The 20,364-nt window shown below is 48.9% G+C and overlaps 1 protein-coding gene across 8 annotated transcripts in view; it reads left to right on the top strand.

The window, feature by feature from the left end:
* Positions 1-1,903: 1,903 nt before the first annotated feature.
* myt1lb (myelin transcription factor 1-like, b) overlaps positions 1,904-20,364 on the top strand; it is a 105,249-nt gene continuing 86,788 nt past the window's right edge. For 7 of the 8 annotated variants that reach the window (XM_085442389.1, XM_085442393.1, XM_085442395.1 and 4 more), the window contains exon 1: positions 2,400-2,736. The gene's annotated coding sequence lies outside the window, so the exon portion shown is untranslated. Of the gene's footprint in view, positions 2,239-2,399; positions 2,737-20,364 lie in introns of those variants that run through there. The other variant, XM_085442390.1, reaches the window with a different exon arrangement.

Below are 20,364 nucleotides of genomic sequence, written 5' to 3' on the forward strand. Positions count from 1 at the left end.
GTCGTTTGTGTTCAGTGTGTGCGTTGTTTGGTGTCTCAGTCGGTCTGGCGTGGATGGCCTTCAAGTGTCTTCGACACATTCTGAAGTGTTCACGTCGTTAATTATGAGTTTCAGTCATTTTCATGCAAAAAGAGTCAAAAAATAAAATAAAGTTGAACTTTTTGTAAGAACAGTTTCAGCTGTTTGTGCTGATGTTTCCTGAGAGCAGGACCTGAATTATAAGACTAACAAACTGGCACTGAAATGAGTTTAACATGGATTACAAATATTTTATATGAAACAGTCACTAAAAATGTATGTAGAATATATTTACATGTAATTTAAACTGATTTGAAGATTTTGAAAATGTTCTTTATTCAATTTTATTTATACAGCGCCAAATCACAACAACAGTCGCCTCAAGGTGCTTTATACTGTAAGGTCGACCCTACAATAATACACACAGAGAATCACCCAACAGTCATGTGACCCCCTATGAGCAAGCACTTTGGCGACAGTGGGAAGGAAAAACTCCCTTTTAACAGGAAGAAACCTCCTACAGAACCAGACTCAGGGAGGGGCGGGGCCATCTGCTGTGATTGGTTGGGGTGAGAGAAGGAAAACAGGATACCCGTCTTCCTTCCTGTACCTGTCTGATTCATGATGTCATCACAGTCAGGCTGGCTCTCCATCTTTATTACCTGACACTGAATCTGAACCAACATCTGGTTTGCAGATGTTTAAGATTCAAAGATCCCGTGAAGATTCACTGCTAACCTGTCACTGACCCCGTGGCTGAGTTATCCCTCGTTATGGAATAATTACCAACAAATTACAATCCAGTCAAAGCCTAAAAGGGAAACGTATCCCGTCACTGCTTCCTGTTTCCGTCTCCTGCTTTCCTTCTCTTATGGCGTCCCTGTTGGGATTTGTTTCGCATGTTTGTTGGTTTATGGAGGGACGTTCTGGGTGAGACTCGCCGTCTTCAGCGGATTTCTTGTTTGAGTGAAGCGATCCTCGGTGCCGAGGCTCCGTGAGCAGCAGATTCACGGCAGGATTCAAACATCACAGCGCAGCGATGCAGGGCTGCTGGGTCAGCGCGTCGGTCTGCCTGATTGCTGGAGTAATTGTGCCTGATTGGCATTAGCATAGGTAATATGGAGCACCCCGGGGGCAGCGGCGGTCCCAGCCCCCCTGAGTACTTATGGTGCCCTGCTGCGCTGCTGCAGGCAGAGAGCTTGTTGGTTGAGTAAAATGCTGCTGGATGCTTCTGATGTGTTTACTGTTGGAGCTTCATATATGCTCTGAATATTTATGTGCAAACACGAATGTATTTGGAAACGTTATTGCTCGTGTGCAGCGAGAGGCCCGATTCAGCCGCCCCAGCGGGCCGAGCGAATGAATTAGCACCTCTTGTCCAGTAAGAAACGAAGCTAATTTATACTCTAATTATGACGATGTCTCAGGGATCAAATTAACATTGTGTGTGTTTGCATATCTGTGTAAATATGGAAATCAGTGTGTTGTTATTCCCACACATGAATGTCACCCCGGTTATTGTGCACTCCACACGGCTGCAGCTCGCCCGCTTCCACGCTCATTCATCTTCTTCTCCTCTCTTAATTCTGCTGCTCAGCCAGCCTCGGAGCCTGTGATGGGTGGAGGAGGAGGTGGAAGAGGAGGATTAATTAACGGCAAGCCAGCGATGAGGCAGAGACTTCCTTTAAGTTTGCTTCCTGTTTGTGTCTCCAGTCAGACGAGCACTGAACCACGAGTGGAGCTCATTCCAGCGATTTTAGGGCACAAACGTGTATCTGTGCTCCCCCTCCCCTCCTCCTCCTCCTCCCCCTCCCCCTCCCTTCATGTGTGCCCGTGCAGGGCCCGTGGGAAGCACTCGCTCTGGGAGCAGACCGTCTGCAGCCCTGAATAAATGTATGTGGGGGGGGGCAGAGAGAGTGTTGGAGGACATACATGCAGAGAGACGAGCTTTCAGCTTCCTTCAGTGGTCCCTGCATCTCCTCCGAGCTTCCTCACACGCACACACACGCATGCACACGCACACACACACACACTCCTTCAGGGTACACCAGCCGCTCTGGAAGTCCTCTCTCTCCTTTGTTGTTTTTCTGTTGGTTGGTCTCGGCGACGGCGGAGCAGCGTGCGCCTCTATCGCCGCTTCTGTGTGTGTGTGTGTGTGTGTGTGTGTGTGTGTGTGAGTCTGCAAGGCGGCGTGTGAAGGATACCACTAGCAGCGCCCGGGTAAGTCAGCCTCTTCCTTCCATGGTTTTTTTGAGCGTTTCTCTCCATCTCGCCTGGGATCCTCGCCTCTCTCCACCTCATCTCCCTCTCCCGCCCTCCCTCTCTCTCTCTTATTGCTCTGCTCGCTCTCTCTCTCCCTCAGTGTCTCTCTCGGTCTGGGTTACGCCGTTTCCTCCCGACCGCGCTCTTGCCATACCTGCTTCTCTCTCTCTCTCTCTCTCCTCATTGGTGTGTCCTGATTCCTTTTTTCCATCAGGCTCTGGGCCCCATTGGTCGTCTGCCTTCCAACCATTATCTCCACTCCTCCACCCCTCTGTCATCCTTTCTCGCTCTCCGCGCTCTCTCCACCTCCTTCCCTCATTGCCGGTCACATCTCTCAAGTCGTAAAAATGATTTGCATGCAGGAGGAGAGCGCAACTTTGCAGTGAGAAAAATAAAGGAGAGGCTGAAACCGGGAGAGCAGGAGGAAAAGTTTACTGAGAAGACTGCAGCTGGAAGGTAACTCCTGCCCGTTAACGGCTTCTCGTGTTTCTGCCGTGCCCGTAGACGTGACGGTGTGATGTTGATCGGCTGCCCGGCTCAGTGAGCGTTTCGGCTGAATCGGAGCCTCGCGGTCGCTCCGGTGTCGTATCGTCGGGCTTTGTTTCTGTCATGTTGCTGCAGTCGGGCGGGCTGTTGTTGCGTCAGGTATCGTGAAGAAACTTGCATGGTTCACAAGTTTGTTGTGGAAGTTTGGTGCTGAGTGCTGCTCTGCACATTCGCGCTGTGTTTGCTGGAAACGTGTCTCATCGTTATGCTGCTGAATGCTGGATTATTGCAAGATTTCCTCCATGTTTGTGTTCTCGAGCGCTTTGATTTGCACGCACATGTGCTGTCACTCTGATGTCTTCATGGACGAGGCTGAGCGAGGCAATCTGAAGTTCAGCTCAAACTTCAAGCACATGCTGTCCCTTCGGTCTGCTCTTCCTCCTGATGCAGATGTTGTGCGTGTGTGTCTGCATGCACTCACACAGATGCACTGTAACACGTTTCATTCTGTCATGACAAGCAAAGCTTTGCTGCTTCCACAGTGAGTGTTTGTGAGCACAGGATGGAGGCGTCGCTCGGACACATCTGGAGAGGAGTCCAGACTGACCCTGCGTCGTCTGACACATCGGTGTTTTCAAAGTGAAAGTGTGTGCAGGCTGGGATGAATTCATTTATCGGCCGGTGTCAGTAGTTCAGCAGGTTTAACCTTTGTGTTCCTCAAATCTGAGATTTAGAGATAAAGTGATGCAAACCTGAGAGACTCTAAATGAGTTCAGTGAAGATTTCTTTCTTTGTTTTCTGCACAAAATGGAATAAAAACATAACAAATCAATAAAAGCCCAGAGCAGTCTCTCAGTCCTGACTTTAGTGTGAAGTCATCTCAAACCTGTGAAACTGCTCTCACTGACGCTCCTACAGTTACAGTAAGAAGTGCATCTCTGAGCCGAGCCGCTCGGCGAGCTGAGGTGAAGCCGTGTTCTCCGGGATGTTCCTGAAACGGCGGCAGGAAGGAGACGGCGTGCTTGTTAGAGAGAGAGTGCGTGGCTGATGTGCTTTGCAGAGCGAGCCGAGGACAGCGAGACAGCTGAATGTGATTAAATTATAGAGGGAAAGCATGCTACCTGGTCTGACTGAGACCAACGCTGTGGGAACCCCCTCCTCCTCCCCCTCTCCCATCTCCTCCTCTGTGTGGTGTGAAAGTGAAAGAACCCGGGGAGGCTCGTCAGAGAGAAAGTCAGGTGTTGATGCTGAACGTGGACTCAGTGTAACGAGTCATGGCATCGACAAAGACATGGGTGGGGGTCTTTACTGCTCGGCAGCCTAATGAACGAGCAGGAAAAAGCCTCCCGGGGATCCCCTTCATGCAGCCGCCAGGGTGGGGGTGTGGGGGCAGCTGCGTGCTAATATTAGCTTCCATGTTGAATGGCTGGATCCCACACGAATCAGGCTTAGCAGAACTGCGGCGTGCGGTAACACAGAGCATGACTGTGCGCTGAGGCTGGACTGCCCGTGTGGTCGCACGCTGACGTGCATTTAATGACACGAGTGAGGACGTGCTCGACTCGCCCTCCTTAGGCGTTTGGAAAATATTAACAATTTTTAAAAACCCGTTGCTTTCAGCATGTTATACCACCACTCACCACTAGGAGGCGGCGCCTCTTTCGAGGGGAGTGAGGCGGGAATTAAAGCCACAAAACCTCTAGTACAATCAGAGCTCTGCTCACTTTCTGTTCCACAGGGGGCGCTCTCGAGCTCACTGTTTGGACATTGTTGACAGGAGAGCTCGAGACAGTAGAAAAAATTCTATTTGCAGATGTCTTGCAGGTTTTTATTGTAGTGAAAAACCATTCGTATTCACTCCTGCTCACTGATGTCAGAGCGCCCCCTGTGGACAGTAAACCCTCAATCAGAGCCGCTCGTTAAAGGGAGGGTTAAAACCCGATTATTGGCGGGCGCGATCGATGGATTCAAACGAAACACACTCTGTGGTTGAAGTTTCACGTCAGCTGTTTTTTTAAATTTGTCGGTTCATCTGTGATGCGCATGTTTCTGCAGGCATGTCCTACTGAGATAAATAAAGTTTTTCTCATACAGGAAGCAAGAAAAAATGAAACAGTGACACGTTAACGACGCAGATAATCTCTCTGTTATCATCTCGCACTGTTTCTATGCTCAAACGAAATCGCAGAATAAACAAAGTGAAAGTTTGATGAACGACTCACAATGAGGCAGCGTTTCTGTGTTTGATGCTTTTATTGTTTCAAATTATAAAACGACGTAAAGTGTATTTAAAGGCAGAGATGGATCAGCGGCGAGGGTCAGCTGACGGCTGTGGGAATGTGAAGCGCTCCGTACGAGGCGACTGCAGCACGGGCTGCTGTGAGCGAGAGCGGGAAACGGCGTCCGAAGTTAAAAATGAAAAAATATTTGCTCCCCGAGGCGAAGTTTGGAAAACTAAAGTATCATTTCTGGGAGACGCAGTTTCACGTCGCACGTCTGCAGCACATCTGTTCCTTTAACATGAACCTGATTATGCAACACTTGCTAAAGATGACAGAATGATGCCAGGTCTCTCTTGGAAATGAGATTTTTAATCTCAATGAGATTTTTTACCTGGCTAAATAAAGGATTAATAAATAAATGATTCCTGTAGAAGAAAATAATCACTGTGACGGCACAGCGGTCAGTGTTCCACTCACTGTGGACCTGTGGACTCCCACACACACTCCTGTTTGTAAAGTTAACAGTTAAAAAATCAGTTTTTTAAATTCAGCTTACCGTGAAAAACGAAACAGCTGATTTATTTCTTATTCAAATGTCGAATTTATGATTTACTTCATCCTGAAGCTGATCGGGAGTGCTCTCATCTTCATCATCATCATCATCATCATCATCATCATCATCATCATCAGTATTGTTGTTACAGGTGTTTGCGGTGCTGTAGTAGCTGCGTATCGGCGTCCTCAGCGTCCTTTGTTCTTACCTCACATTCTCCAGAGTTCATGTGATGTGTTTGTTTCTTCATAATTGAAATTTTTATGTGCAAACGATGAAATTATGGAACGTCTGCGTCCACACTCTGGGAAAAATCTGGGAGTGGAAACGATGATGTCGACCGTGCATGTGTATGAGTTTACTGATGAAAGAGCGTGTGGACAAATCAGGTGACCCTGGTCTGCACCGCCGGGGCTCTCGTTCCTCGGGATGAGTCGCAGGTTCGGCAGCGGCCGATCTCGGCTCAAACATTTAATCACGATGTGGATTTTTGGTCTCATTCGGGTCATTCCGAGCTCGCTGTGCGTGTCTTTGTGGGAATCAATGCGGTCTTCCAATCAGTCTCCGTGACGGGCTCGGGCAGAGGGGAGATCGATCGATTCGAGCCGACACGTCGTCGATGCCGACATCTACTCGGTGTAGGATGTGGCCGCTCGCGCGTCCTTCGCACACGCACTCCTGCGGCGGCTGATTAATTATGCCGCTCATCAGTCAGAGCACGAGTTGTAGCAGATACTGTAAAATATCAGCAGCATTTCCAGGCTGCTGTATTCAATGTGATGGTGACGGGACGAGGTGACACGGGCCAACAACAATTCATATCGAAGGTTATTATGATCACAAAGTCGCTGCTCCAACACCTGGGATCCTTTCATTCCCTCCTCTGCCCCATTGTTTACATGCAAATCGAACTGTGTGCATATCCAAAGAATCTACAGTTATACAGGAAAGAATGAATGAAACAAGGAGACATACAGAGAACTAAACAGGAAGAACACCGAGGGAAAGAGGAAGTACACAGGAAGGTTACAGAAGACTGAAAAAGAAGGAAGTAACACAGAAAGTGAGGAAAAAAGGATATATCAGGGAAGCGAAGAAAGGAAGCATGCAGGGAACAATGATATAAAGGGAGGAGAAAGAGGAAGGAAAGAAGGAAGAATGCTGTAGAGCAGGAAGGAGGTACGGCATACAGGAAGAACATGGGAAGGAAAAGCATACAAGATGGAAGAAAGCTTATAAGAAGTAAGGTAGGAAAGTATACAGGAAGTTAGGAAGAAAGGACACATAAACAAAGAAAATGGGAGGTAGGGAAGGATACTGGACAGGAAGTAAGGAGGCGTGCAGAAAACGGGAAGAAGGCATGTTTTGGTAAAGGAGGAAATGAGGAAATGGGAGGTTTTGGATGTGTAATTAGAATATCAGGTAGAAGCACTCGTGTAACTGTTAGCTGTCGTGTCAGGACTGAAGTCCGACAGCAAAAGGTTAAACCGCTTGTTAGTGGATAGAAAATTGTATTACACGTGGCGGTTACCACCTGGATGTGGTCGTCCGTCCCCCCGTGTGAAAAAGGTCCACAGAAAACAGAGTACAGGGAGTTTCAGTGTGGGTATCCCTCCAGAGAGACACACACACCTTCGTGCCTTTCCTCGGGGAAAACGCGATCTATCTCCTGGCGGGCAGGCCAATTAAAAACCAATCAGGCTGCTTGGAGTGCGCTGGTAATGGGAAAGCCGAGGCAGTGAAGGAAGTGCGGCTGATTAATGGACATTTTCACCTTGTGGCATAACAGCCTGCCACGGGCATCCATCACCTCGGGGGACGACGCTGGCCCCACACCTATCCCGACCGGCTGACGCGCTGTAAGAGATGTGCGAGCGTGCGACGGCGTGCCTGATGAGGCTGCGGGAGCTCCGCGTTAACCTGCCTGATCAGCAGGCCGCGGCGGCGGCGTCACGGCTACAGCTGCTTGTTTCCGTGTTCACACATCAGAGGACGCGCTGCTTGTGTTAAACGTGCATTTCTCACGTATTAGTTATAATAACGTGAGCCTTCCAATGCTCGATGCGAGCACGATGAGCAGCTGGAATCACTTCCAGTGTTTTCGTTGCTCCGGTGGGTCAGAACCGGACTTTCCCACAGGCTGCAGACACGCTAACGGGGGGTCGGGACGCTCTTACCCAGCGCAAACACCGTGTTTGTGCCTTTGCACGGCAGCGAGCATTCAAAAGGAAAGTATTAAACGGCGTGAGCCGAGCTGGTTCCATTTCAGGAGCCGCTGTGACCTACTTCACACAGCCCGGCAGCGAGCTGTAAATAAGGATTTTCATAACCTGCTTTGGCCTTTTCCCATTAGAGCCACGACGGTGCCTTGAAGAATATTACAAAGAGGTGAGGAGCAGCTGTTTAGAGCGCTGCTATGATATCATCAAAGCGCTGACCTCCAGACTGCTGGAGTCTTTGTCATGCAATTACAATTAGCTTTAGCACCACGTTTAGCGTCAGCGATAGGACGGGACGGAGGGCGGGGGGAGTAATTGAATTTCTGTGTGCGCGGCTGCAGTTCAAAGTTGATGCCACTCGGTTTGTGTGTCTATCTGCCCGTTTTACCCGCCTCGCCGTGGAAACGCATTTATTTCAGCTCCGGCTTAGTTTGCAGATCTTTTCCAGTCGAATCAGCGGCCACGCTGGCACCTGTTGACATTTAGTTTCTCTCTAAACAATGAAACGATGAATCATTAAAGGAAATGTTTCAATCACAGCAACACCTGCCTCCTCGCTAATGACGCTGCTGCGTCATTACCGAAAAGTCAAGCAAGACGCCAGAGTCTTCGGGTCAGAGCGGTTACATCACTGCTGCGAGGGAGGCCGCATGTCAGGGGAGGGTGGAAGGAACCAAGGAAGGAAGGAGACCAAAAGCACACAAACCAGAATGGAAGGAAGGAAGTGCACATGAAGGCAGGAAACGAGACATATAGGAAGGAAACAAGGAAATAGGAATTATGAAGGAAGAACATATACAAAGAAGGAGAGATAAGCTTAAGGAAAGGAAAGAAGAAAGCATACATAAATAAAGAACGAAGGGAAGGAAGGATGTATGATACAATAACAAAGGAAGGAAATACATAACTAGGGAAGAAAGAAAATATGGATATTGAAGGACATTAAAGGTTTAAAGTATACAAACAAAAAATGAATGGATACAGGAAGGAATGAATTAAGGATACATAGAGAAAAATCTGGAAAAAAGAAGGAAATGAGGAAGGCAGAAAATAAGGAAGGAAGGATGTACAGAGAAAGGACATACAGAAGTAAAAGGAGGCAGGAATTGAAAAAAGGAAGAAAGGAAGGAGGAGAAGCTAAAAAAGGAAGTGTCAGGGCAGTACATGGGAACGTGGCGAGATATTGGAAAATGATTACCAAACAGGCATCCATTATTCAGCAGGGCAATCAGGGCGGGCACGCGCTCCTTATTTATGCCAGCGCTGTAAATCAGATTTGTCGGTTTTGATCACTCTAAAATCTCCCAGTCACACGCGGGCAATATTGGGTGAATATTACACTGTCTAATGGGTAATTGATGACGGCATGTGACACCGGTCGAGACGAATGGACGGCCTGCAGGAGCGAGGAGGAGGAGGTGTCGGGAGAGGAGCTGATTGCTCTGAGTAGCTTTGCAGGAATAATTCGGGTTCACACGCCGCTGTGCTCCTGCTTCCTCCTTTTTTAAGTGTTAATGTAAATCAGCACGTGTGCAACTACAGACCAATAACCAATCAGCATCCAGCGCAGGTCACAGACAGCCCGTCTTCATCATCCTCACTTTGTTTTCTACATTTGAGGCACGATGTTGTCTTAACTGAGGATAAGTGATCTGTGGAGGCAGGCGGAGGAAAGGAAATACATCTGTGACTGATTAAGGAAGGAAGGAAGTGAAGAGGGAAGCATCAGGGGAAAGAAGGAAGAAAGGATACATTCAGGAATGATGGATGTTTACAGAAAGGAAGGAAGTATAGAGAAACTGGGAAGGAAGCATGCAAAAGAAGATGTAAAGAAGTAAACAGACAGGGAAATGGAAGGATACAGCATAGGAAGGATAGATACAGAGAGGAAAGAAGGAAATATAAAAGGCTTTCAGGTAGGAAGGAATTGTGGAAAGAGGGAAGCAAGACAGGAAGTGTGGAAGAAGAAAGGAAATATACAGGAAGTAAAGGAGATCCTGGAAGAAAGGAAATAATCACTGAGCAAAGAAATAAACAATCAAAGAAAGAAGAGAAGCTTGTAGGAAGGAAGAACAAAAGTCTGCAAGGAAGGAAGGTATTATTAAGGATTCAGGAGAAAGGAAGCATGTATGCATAATGTTAGGAAGAATAGAAGGATGGACAGCAGAAGACATACAAGATGAAGGAAGAACAGAAAGAAGGAGGGAAGGAACTAATGATGTGAAGTATACAGAGAGGAAGAAGGAAAGGAAGGAAGAAGTATGCATTAAGGGAAGGAAGGAATTAAATATGCAGGAAGGAGGAAGGGAGGATGGATGCATGAAAGAGGAAGGAGAGAAGGAAGCATGAAGGAAGCATGATGCTATTTTGTTGCACAGATAAATGTTTAGTGTGTGTGTGTGTGTGTGTGTGTGTGTGTGTGTGTGTGTGTGTGTGTGTGTATATGCAAATGTCTTTGTGATTGATTCGTGCGTGCTGATGCCCTGGTGCTGCAGCGCGGCGGGCGGACATGATGTGCTCTGAGTGGCGCGTCTCTGCGAGGGTGGCCTGACCTCTGCCTTCAGCTCCGCTTCACAGGAGCAGCAGCAAATGAGAGGTGTCATGGCGTGACAGCGCCGCGGCCCTCTTTAGGACTGACGGCCCGTCTGACGCGCACAAGCGCTCGCATGAGGACTGAATGTGCAGACCGGCGGCGGGGGAGGGGCACGCGTGCACACACACACATGCAAATATGCAACAGTTGGAACATAAACAGACACGGGTGCATAAATATTGACGGTGTGGTTGAGTCCAGGCAACACGGCGCAGATCAATAGCTGTGTTTCATGAACATGCAGCTTTTGTTTGGGGAAACAATGATTTGGCTTCAGTTGTGACCACTTAGCACTCACGCCTCGCTCCGAAAATCAAACTCCGACGCAGACGGGATTGTGTCAGGCAAACAAACAGAGCTCCGAACTCGTCGGGCTAATCTGGGTTTGTGTCGCGCGCCTTTGAGCTGAATCAATCGCCTCGTTTGGAGTCCTGAAATTGTGTTTTTGTTGCTGGTTTTTGTGACATGTTGTCACAGAGGCTCGGTTATCAATATATGAATCACACAGAAACGCAGAGCAATCTCAGGACCGAGACATCGGGGTAAGAACAGTTAGTCTGCCTCTACTGCTGTAACTAAACTCACATATGTTATATTTAATTTCACTGTTTCAGGAGAATAAGAGAAAAGATCAGAATAAGCCTCAACTGAAACCTGCAGTTCCTCTAATGTCCAGCAGAGCGTCAGTCCCCGTGTTGCAATAAACACGTTAACAGCCTGATACAGAAAATGATCGCTATATATCATTTCCCCTTTCATAACAGCTGTTTACACTGAATTAAGGCTTAAAGTCTACGTTATTAGGGGTGTGGCCTCTTTGACAGGTGCAGACACAGGCGGTTGTAGCTGCTAGCTGTTTGCTAGCTTCACCTGAGCTGGACCTCTGGGACGTGTTTGTGCCGTTGGAGCATTTTTAATGACATCATCTGACCGATACCACGGCTGCTGTGAGGTTACTGTACTAACAAACCACCCAAGAAGGCGGAGCTCCAGTTTGCTGAGTGAGATTTGAGGATTTTAATTGGATGTTATTGAGCACTAATTAGCAGGTACCTGTGTCTGTCTTTCAAACTACAAGCCGGGAGTCGAACTCTGAATGTCCCCATAAAACAAAGTGTTCGTGAGACACACGCTCACTACGATATAATATTTCGTAAAAGTAATTTTATGAATTTTACGAAATACTATATGAGATTTGTAGTGGTGAACGATGTCGTCAGTTGGAGTCTGTGGCATCTGTGGGCACGGCGTTATGACCCCGCTCGCTTCTGGCTCCACAGACACCACACGCCAAAATCAGGTGGTCAAAGGGGTTTGCGGTAGTGTCTGCCATCTTTTATATACAGGCTGTGAGTGAATCAGTGTGTTAGCAGACGAGGTGCTGCTCAAACTAAACTAGGGCATATCCACCTGCCACCTGCAGGCCTCCCCAGACACAACCCCCTGAAACCGCTGACGAGGCACCGCTGGGCCTTCCTCCTGACACACACAGACACACACACACACAGACACACACAGAGTTCCTCCTCATGTCCTTCCTCTGCTCCTTCTGTCATTCCCTTTATCTCTCCCTCTCCCGTCTCTCCGCTCCTCTGGCTGCACTGCATCTCTGCTCATTGTTATCGGTCTCTGTAACAGGATTTTCTCCGTCCTGCCGGATGATTAGTTCAAATATAACTGTGAAGGGGTGTGGGGGGGGAGTTTTGCCTTCATTTCTTCATCTCAGTTCAGTGGTTAACGAGGGGGATGGATCACATATTTACTGCTAACAAGGGGAATGCCATCGTTTCTCATTCTCCCTCACCGAGTGCGCCCCACAGTCCCATGCATAATAAATCAGAGCGTGTGTGCAGGCGCCGGCCTCTGCATGCAGACAGGAGTCACGGTGTGTAGTGTGATCTGCTACAAACGCAGGAGGAATGTGAAGCCGCGGCGCGTTCGGGTCGTTGCCGGGTCTCGGCTAAAACGCTCCCGTTCGCTTTGCCTCTGTCAAGCTCCTGCGTCCCCCCGCCCTGGATAAATACCGCTAGGTGCATCACTCCTTTAGTCTTAACCCCTTGCCACCGCCGCACGAGAAGCCGCTGCCCCGCTCGTGTAAGTGACCTAATTTTCCTGCTCGGCCCAGCGTTTTCCGATGTGAGCCATTCCAAAATAGCTTGGCTACAGCAAAGCGTGGCAAACTCATTTCCATCTTGCATAACAGAGACCAAACATCCCCTCACCCTCCCTCCCTCCTTTCCGGGCTCAGTGGCGAGATGGCACACTCTCTCACAGGCTGCATCTCAGCTTCCCACTTCAGTGCATGAGGATGATGGTGATATTATCATTTTCACTTATTCATCCCAGTGTTTGTGCTTTATGTCCTGACTGTAGGCCCGATTCGGCCCATCACATTATTTAGAGACGCGGTGCAGGTTTAGTCCAGGATATGGAGCGCCGTGCTACAAGCGTCGGGAGGACATATTTCAGGCACAGCTGATTCTGTGACCCGCGCTATGTCTCATCAAAATAACCATTCAGACGCTATTAAAAGCTCTCTGCGCCGCAAACCCGGCGTAATATCACAGCACGGTGGCATTACGGAGCAGTATAACATGCAGCAGGGCCGTATCTCCTCGCTGTCATTGAATCGGCTTTGGATGGAGATAATGAGGAGTGGGGGGGCTGAGAGAGGAATCATTATTTTACCCATGGCTGCGGTGCTTCTTAACAGGGTCTGTAGGGCGCCTTCACAAAGCTAATGTAGAGAAATGGAAACAGATGGAAAGCATGATTATTTGATCTGCCTAGACCGCTCAGAGGCAACAGAGTGGGCTGTATACGTCTGCGTGTGTGTGTGTGTGTGTGTGTGTGTGTGTGTGTGTGTGTGTGCAGTGACTGACGTGCATTAATGTGCCCGGGTGTGGGTGGCTATTGTTTGCGTGTGTTTTGCGGTCCATCTGTTGCCGTGTTTTTGAATGCGGCGCGCGTGCTTCTGAGTGCGTTCGCGTACTCATCGAGTAAGAATAAGATTGTTTCACGCTGCAAACATATGGCCTCTAATTAGGAGTGAGCAATGAGCAGTGATACAGGTAGTACTGCACGCAGGTGTCTGTGTTATGTGCTGAAGGCTGTGCGAGGCTGCTTCGTACCTGCGGCAGACTTTCTGCATAATGCACCATCTCACCTCCACATCTTTAACACTCATGTTACCTGTAAAAGTGTAACTGAAGCGAGGCTGTGGAGCATTTTTTTTTTTACTTTGCAAACAGAAGAAAAAGTTAGCATCAACCTTCAGAGCGCAAAAATGAAGCTGCAATTCCTCTGACGTCCAGCAGGGGCTCCAGTTAAAATAAACGTGTTTGAAGCCTGATGCAAAAACTATTTTTTGACCTTCATAACAGCTGTTTGAGTTTGCATTGTTAGGGGCGTGGCCTCTGTGACCGACAGGCGGATGACAACACAGGCGGCTGTGGCTGCTAGCTGGACCTCTGGACGTGTTTGTGCTGTTTCAGAGCATTTTAAGTAATGTAATTACTGACCAATAATATCGCTGCTGATTTGATGTGGATGTTACTGAGCACTAGTTAGCAGGTATGTGCATCTGCGTGACGCTCTCATACAGTCACTTGTGGCTGCACGCGCTGAGGATAGCAGCAGCAGTGAGGCTAAAATGACACCTTTAATGCACAGCCTTTGACAAAAGCCACAGAGTCTGTTTTGGGAGGTGGAGGTGGTGCCAGTAGCATGACTGGGACGTACCTGGGAGAGGGAGGTTGTAGTCTCCTGAGGGATCATTGTTATTGTTATTATTGTTATTATTTTTGGATGTTTCTACTTAATTCTATTTTCAATCAGTTTTTAGTTCCTCGGTGTTCGAGGCTCCAAACTGCTCAGGAAAGAGGTCGTGGTTCTGGCTCGAGCTCCAAACCTGCAGCCTTTACCCTAATAATGTTACATTTGTGTAGCTGTGACACATTAAGCTGCAAACGCACTCGGGCTGATCTGTTCCCTCCTGCACGGACGTGCTTCACACCGTTGGTACACACATGTAGCGAGATCATTGTCAGAAAGCCCATCCCCACTGTGAAAAGCACACGGCTCTATATGCGCTGTGCAGCCCACACACGATACAGAGAATTAGCTAGGCTGTGTGTTACTCGATCGATCCGAGCCGTCTCCATGCCTCTCCGCTCTCAATTCAGCTGCAGTAGCATGGCGGCGCGTTAGCGTTGCACCGATTGGCCTTGGCGTGCTTCAGCCTACTGTATGCACGCAGATAAAGCCACGAACACACACGCGACAGGGCGCACACGCTCCCTTTGTCACAGAATGGGGTACATTATCGCATGAGGTTCCCTGTCAGGCGAGGGGTTGGAGGACGAGGCTGGCTCGTGTGTGCGTGCGTGACTGGCGGGCCACACCTGTCAGCAGCGCTCCATAGGCTGGCTGCTGATGCTATCTGACAGCCCAGCCGCCACGAGGATGTGTGTGTGTGTGTGTGTGCCGTGACCGTTTGGATGAGTCACTGTTGTGCCTCTGCTGCTATGTTCCCCAGAGGACCCTCTAGTGTCTGACTGGTGGTTTCTGTGTGTGTGTGTGTGTGTGTGTGTGTGTGTGTGTGTGTGTGTGTGTGTGTGTGTGTGTTTCTCTGGCTGTGTGTTTAGGGCTTATTAACAGCTGGCCTCTTACTCACACAGTAAACAATCACCATCGAAAATTTTTCGCCATCTAGTCTCTCGTAGTGCCGCGACTCTGCAACGTGCCGAAGCTCTCACACTCTCCATCTGCTCCTCGGCTCTGTGGCGCCGCAATCTGCTTTAATTCATCATTTACGTTAAAGAACAACACGCGTGACGCGCCGCCTCGTTGTGATGCAAACTGTGTTGCGGTAAACTTTCAGCCGAGCTGAGGACCGCTCTCTGGATGTGACGCTCAGACGGCGTTCTTCAATGGCGGCCGCTCGCTGCAGACCCAGCTTTGTGAAGCAGCTGTACCCTCCAGTGCCTCTCAGCAGCACATGCATTTGGCTGAAATATTCAGCCCGCTCCCAGCGATACCTTGCATGTATAATTACCGGATATGCTGCCTGCCGCTGATAACTCTCCCAAACAATGTTTGAAGGGGGAAGGCGGCGATGAATTCCCAATGAAGTGTGAAAAAGACTGATTAAAATTGCCGTGGTCAAAAGCCAGTGCACCAGTGTGTTCTGCTCTCATGGACCAGGGGAGATGAGGAGACAGACTGCAGTGGAGATTGCTAGCTCGCGTTTTTCCCATACCGTGCCTCGGACTGATTTGGCTTCTATTTTTGTCCTCGGCCGAATTGGAATATATTTGGTGCACTTCTTAAAGATACAACAGCAAAGCACATTTAGAGGCTCACCTGAGCCTGATTACTGATTCACATACAGCTGAACTGCATGTTTTACCTTTGCGATGTGTGTGAGTCAGTATATCACTGTACTACATGTCGCTGCAGTTGACTTTCAAATGTGGCACTCTTCACATGGTCCCACCGTTAGACAGAATCACATAAACGGTAAAAGCGTTCACGGGAAAATCGTCTTCTGTTTGCAGAATACGTACGAACTCTGAGTCTGAATCGTTGTGTTAAAACGGTAGAAGCTCAAACCAATAAGAGCCTCCAGAGCTGAAACATTACGATAACACTGAAACCTGCAGTTCTTCAGCCATCCACTGCATACTGCTTTTGCCACATCGGTCAGGTTTAGGTGGAAACGAGTCTGAGGTGAGGTCTTCACTGCAGTAAACCTCAACATGTCCTCGGCCGCTCGGAGCCAGAGGACGCCTCGTGTGTAAACGAACCACATCAGTGGCTTTGGCTCTAATTGATGCCCCGGGGACGAGGACAGGCTGCTTTAGGTGTAAGCAGGTGTAGTTTTGAGGGACTTGTTGAGCTCTAACTCTTCATGATCTCTATAAAAAGTGTACAAAAGAGTATTTGTATTTATATGTTCCCTCGTTGTCTGCTTTCATGTCTTTATGTGTTTTTGCATAAATCTGTGTGGGCGAGCTCGTCTCCTGTTGGTAGCTTGATGATACATGTATATGCTGCACATGGAAAATATATATAGGTGTGTGTGTGTGTGTGTGTGTGTGTGTGTGTGTGTGTGTGTGTGCAGCAGCTTCCAGGCGCCCGGGAGCCTGTTTGCAGAGGCTGAGGGAGGGAGGGGATGGAGAGATGGCGTCTCATTTGAGGCGTGTGGGCGTTGAGCTCTGGGCACCTAATTACAGCCCCAGCCGGCTAACGCAGCCCACCCGCCCGCTTCTCCATCGGCCCCTGTGTTTGGGTGTCAGAGCTGGATGACGCGCTCCCCTCGTCTCCGAAGCTTTGCTCTCAGGAGGACGCCACCTTAGCGCGAAGCACGGCTGTGTCTGATTAGCCGGCTTAAATGAGATCCCTAGCTAGCTGACGACGTTGTCAGTCTCTTTGTTGACAGCTATGAGAAGCGCTGCCAGACTGCCACCCGGCACGTTTAGCTTGTTAGCTTGATCAGGAGGCTCCTATGCATCATGTCTAACAAACATTGGAATTAGAAATCTGCAGGGAGCTCATTTAGGCTACTCCAGGAGAGAGACTAGTTAGCTAGCTAGCTAGCCACATGCCCAGAGGCTAACAAGCCCTGACTAACATAGAGGGCCCTTTTTGTTTTTTCTTTTCTCGTGTACAGCTCAGTAATTGGTGGTTATTAGTAAGCTTGCTGGAAGAGGAGCTCTGCAGCAGGTTAACCCTTTCATCCCCAAAAGCACGGCCGCTGTGTTTCATCTCGTTTCAGAGGATTAAAAGGCAGCGAGAGCAGAGAGAGAGAGACGGATGCCTATAGTGGGGGTTGGTTATTATTATTTTCTGCCAACAGCAGATGCCAGGCGCAGCGGTTTCAACCGGGCACACTTTAAAACACAACACAGCTGCCGTCTCTGCATCTGGGCACCGGATCGAAGGAGGAGGGAGGAGAGGAGCGCGGCAAAAATAATAATAATAAGAGGAGCAGGAGACAGGCTGTGGAGGGAGAAACAGGAGGAGGAGAGGGAGGAAGAAACAAAGGCTGACACAGATAACATCTATCAGTGCTGCAGAAACATGGGCCGGGTTTACCCACTGCACCCTCCCGCCTCATCCCCACGTTCCCCTCCAAAAGCCGGGAACCGCTAACTGGGCCAATCCACAACAGGGATTAGCCATCTCGCTGCAGAGGCATTTAAATGTGCTTCATGTGGGAGTGAGCGTAAACACAAACGGCGAGAGAACAGCAAGACAGGAAACGCTTGTACTCTATTGTTTTTACTTTATTTGTAGCGCACGGGTGGAGACAAAGAGAACGCGGTAAGGCAGAATCAGCCTGAACGCAGTGTAGAAGCGATCTCTCGTGAAATGACACAGAGAGAAGATTACATGCAGGAAAAATTGGAGGTGGATGGGATGTGTGAAGCATCTTGTTGACCCTGCAGTGAATGAACATAATGCACGTGGCTGTGGTTGTGCAGGAGGAGATGCAGTGCTCATTTGAAGCCTCCCGTGGAGCCGTGCGAGATGTAAAGCATGGGCAAACTTGTGTTTCTTCCCCTGCCCTCCCCACCTGTGGACAGAGGTGCGGGCCAAACGTCGGCGCCACAGACGGGGAATTGCACACCTTTATTATTTTCCACTGATTTCAAAGAGCTCTGCGCCACAGCAGGCTTGTTTCTCTGCTCGCCTCCCTCGCCCCTCTTCTTTTGTTCTACCTCTATTAGACTCGTCCTTGACTGCCGAGCGAGCGCGCGGCGCAGCCTTTGGTCGAGAGGAGCCAGTCAAATGCTCTCTCGCTCTCCCGTTGAGACAAGAATAGAAGAGGACATGGGAGAGCGAGACGCAGAAAGGATAGCGAGAAAAGACAGGACAGCCTTTTCTGTTTTTTTTAAAACACGGAGCTGTGAATGAGAGCGTGGAGGACTATTAGCAGGAAGTTGGCCTGATGAGCAAGCGTCTGAAGACAGAGGAGCGCTCCGGGCGTCTCGTTTGGAAAGACAGTGAATGAAAAGTCGTCGTCTGCCAAGAAAGAAACCCTCACAAACTGTGGTGCATCAGTCACTGAGATTTACAGTCGACAACAGGAGCAGGAAGGTGCTCGTCTGTGAATATGAGATTAAAGCAGGAAAAGACTGAGCCGAGCACAAAGAGCCCGCTCTCTTAATATTTAATCCCACTGCGCCCCAACCGGCTGAGCTTCATCTAGAGGGCACTCTGATGAACAGCCCAAATGGTTATTTACACTCGTCTCTGAGATAAAGACACCACTTAAAAATAATTGTCTTATATAATATAATACAGATTATAAATGTGAGCTGGAATGAAACAGCTAATGATGGATAATCAATCCTGCAAGCCGCTTTGCAACCCAGTCCGAGTTCATCAGTGTCAGCTGGAGCTCTCCAATCATTTAATAGTTTCATCAAACATTTTTATTTAGGTTCTATAATAAAAGTAAAATAAAAACAAACTTTTTGCATTTTTTTATTAAACAGTGGTATTGTTTATTTCTGTGGTAAACTTCCTGCTAAACATAGAGCACAATAAAAGTTGACTTTATCAGCCAGATGAAAAAGAAATCTGAAACACAGACACACTGATCCCAGGAAACAACAGTTCAGTCATTTCAATCCAACAGCAGCAGAAAAACATTCACTGTAACCTGTAGCGGTGACAGGAAGTTAGAGGATCAAACTATCCTTTCATAATAAAATGTCGTCATCCACCACCATCTTCTTCTACTGCTTATCGGGGTCGTGACCTCTGGTTTGCCACAGAGGTGGAGAGGGTGATTTTCACTCTGGTTAAACTGGTTTCCATCATCGTTCGTAGCCGGCAGCACTGGGAGCAGCATAACGCTGAAACAGCACACAGTTCAACCTGCCTGGGTGGGGTGCAGAGCCAAAGTCACGGCGGCCTGTGTGGATGAAAACATGTTTATAACAATGAGAATATTTCATGTGTTCATGTTTTAACCAGCAATAAACAGAATTCACAGCATCCAGCCAGAAAGATGGAGAGCTGAGACTTCCAAAGGGAATTTGATTAAATCTGGTCCTTCAGATTTCCTCCAGAGTGACATCTCTGATGAAGCTCTCACCTGGTGGTGGGTGGATGGTTTCTGGGCCTGGTGGAGTGCTCGAGGATTATCAGAACCACACTGAGCCCGATCATCAGCCCGACAGATGCTCTGCTTCACCTTCAGACTGCAGATGCTTTAGAGTCTGATGTTTTCCTGTCATTTGTTGTATCCTCTGTTTCTCTTTTTTATGCTTTAGATCAGATTTTTGCAGAATTATTTCACAGGCCGCTACAGAGCGGAGGCAGGGTTTCGTTTCCCTCTTTACCTGGACGCAGACAGCCGTGCAGCGAGACAGACAGCAGACAGATGGAGAGGCAGACAGGTAAACAGGCAGATAGACGAGCGGGCAAACAAACAGAGACACAAACAGATGACGAGTAGACGGGCAGATAGTCGGGCAGATTGGCAGAGCGGCTGACAGCCTGGACGCTTTCCGCTGTGGAGGTATTGGCTGGAGAAGGAAGCTGGCAGGCAGACAGGCAGATGGACAGGCAGGCAGACAGGAGGACTGGAGGAATAATAGAAAGACCGGCTGGAAGAGAGACAGACAGGAAGGCGGGCGGAGAGGTTGCCAGACAGACATGCACCGTTGGTAGCAGGACAGGCAGTTGGCGTAGGAAGGAGACACGGGGACAGCGAGTGCCTCTGGCAGAGAGGCAGAGCGAGATAGAAGGAGACAGAAATAGAGGAGAGAGAGGGAGAGGGATGAGGTCAGTGCACGGCTGGCTGGCTGACTGCTGATCTGTGGCACTGGGCTGGCAGAAGAGGCTCCTCGGGGAGCGAGCAGCTCCACACAGCCTCCGTCTACACCAACCCCCCGCCTCCGCCAGCCCTTCATCCCTTCAACCTCCAGCCGGGATGGAAGACGAGCCTGTGAGGGGAGAGACTTTTAGCACACAGTGGCACAAAGAGGTGAAAGA

The sequence above is a fragment of the Copadichromis virginalis genome, linkage group LG19 (genome assembly GCF_057382275.1).
Source record: "Copadichromis virginalis isolate Kocher_CV1m ecotype Utaka linkage group LG19, C_Virginalis_male_GT1.1, whole genome shotgun sequence".
Classification (NCBI taxonomy): Eukaryota; Metazoa; Chordata; class Actinopteri; order Cichliformes; family Cichlidae; genus Copadichromis; species Copadichromis virginalis.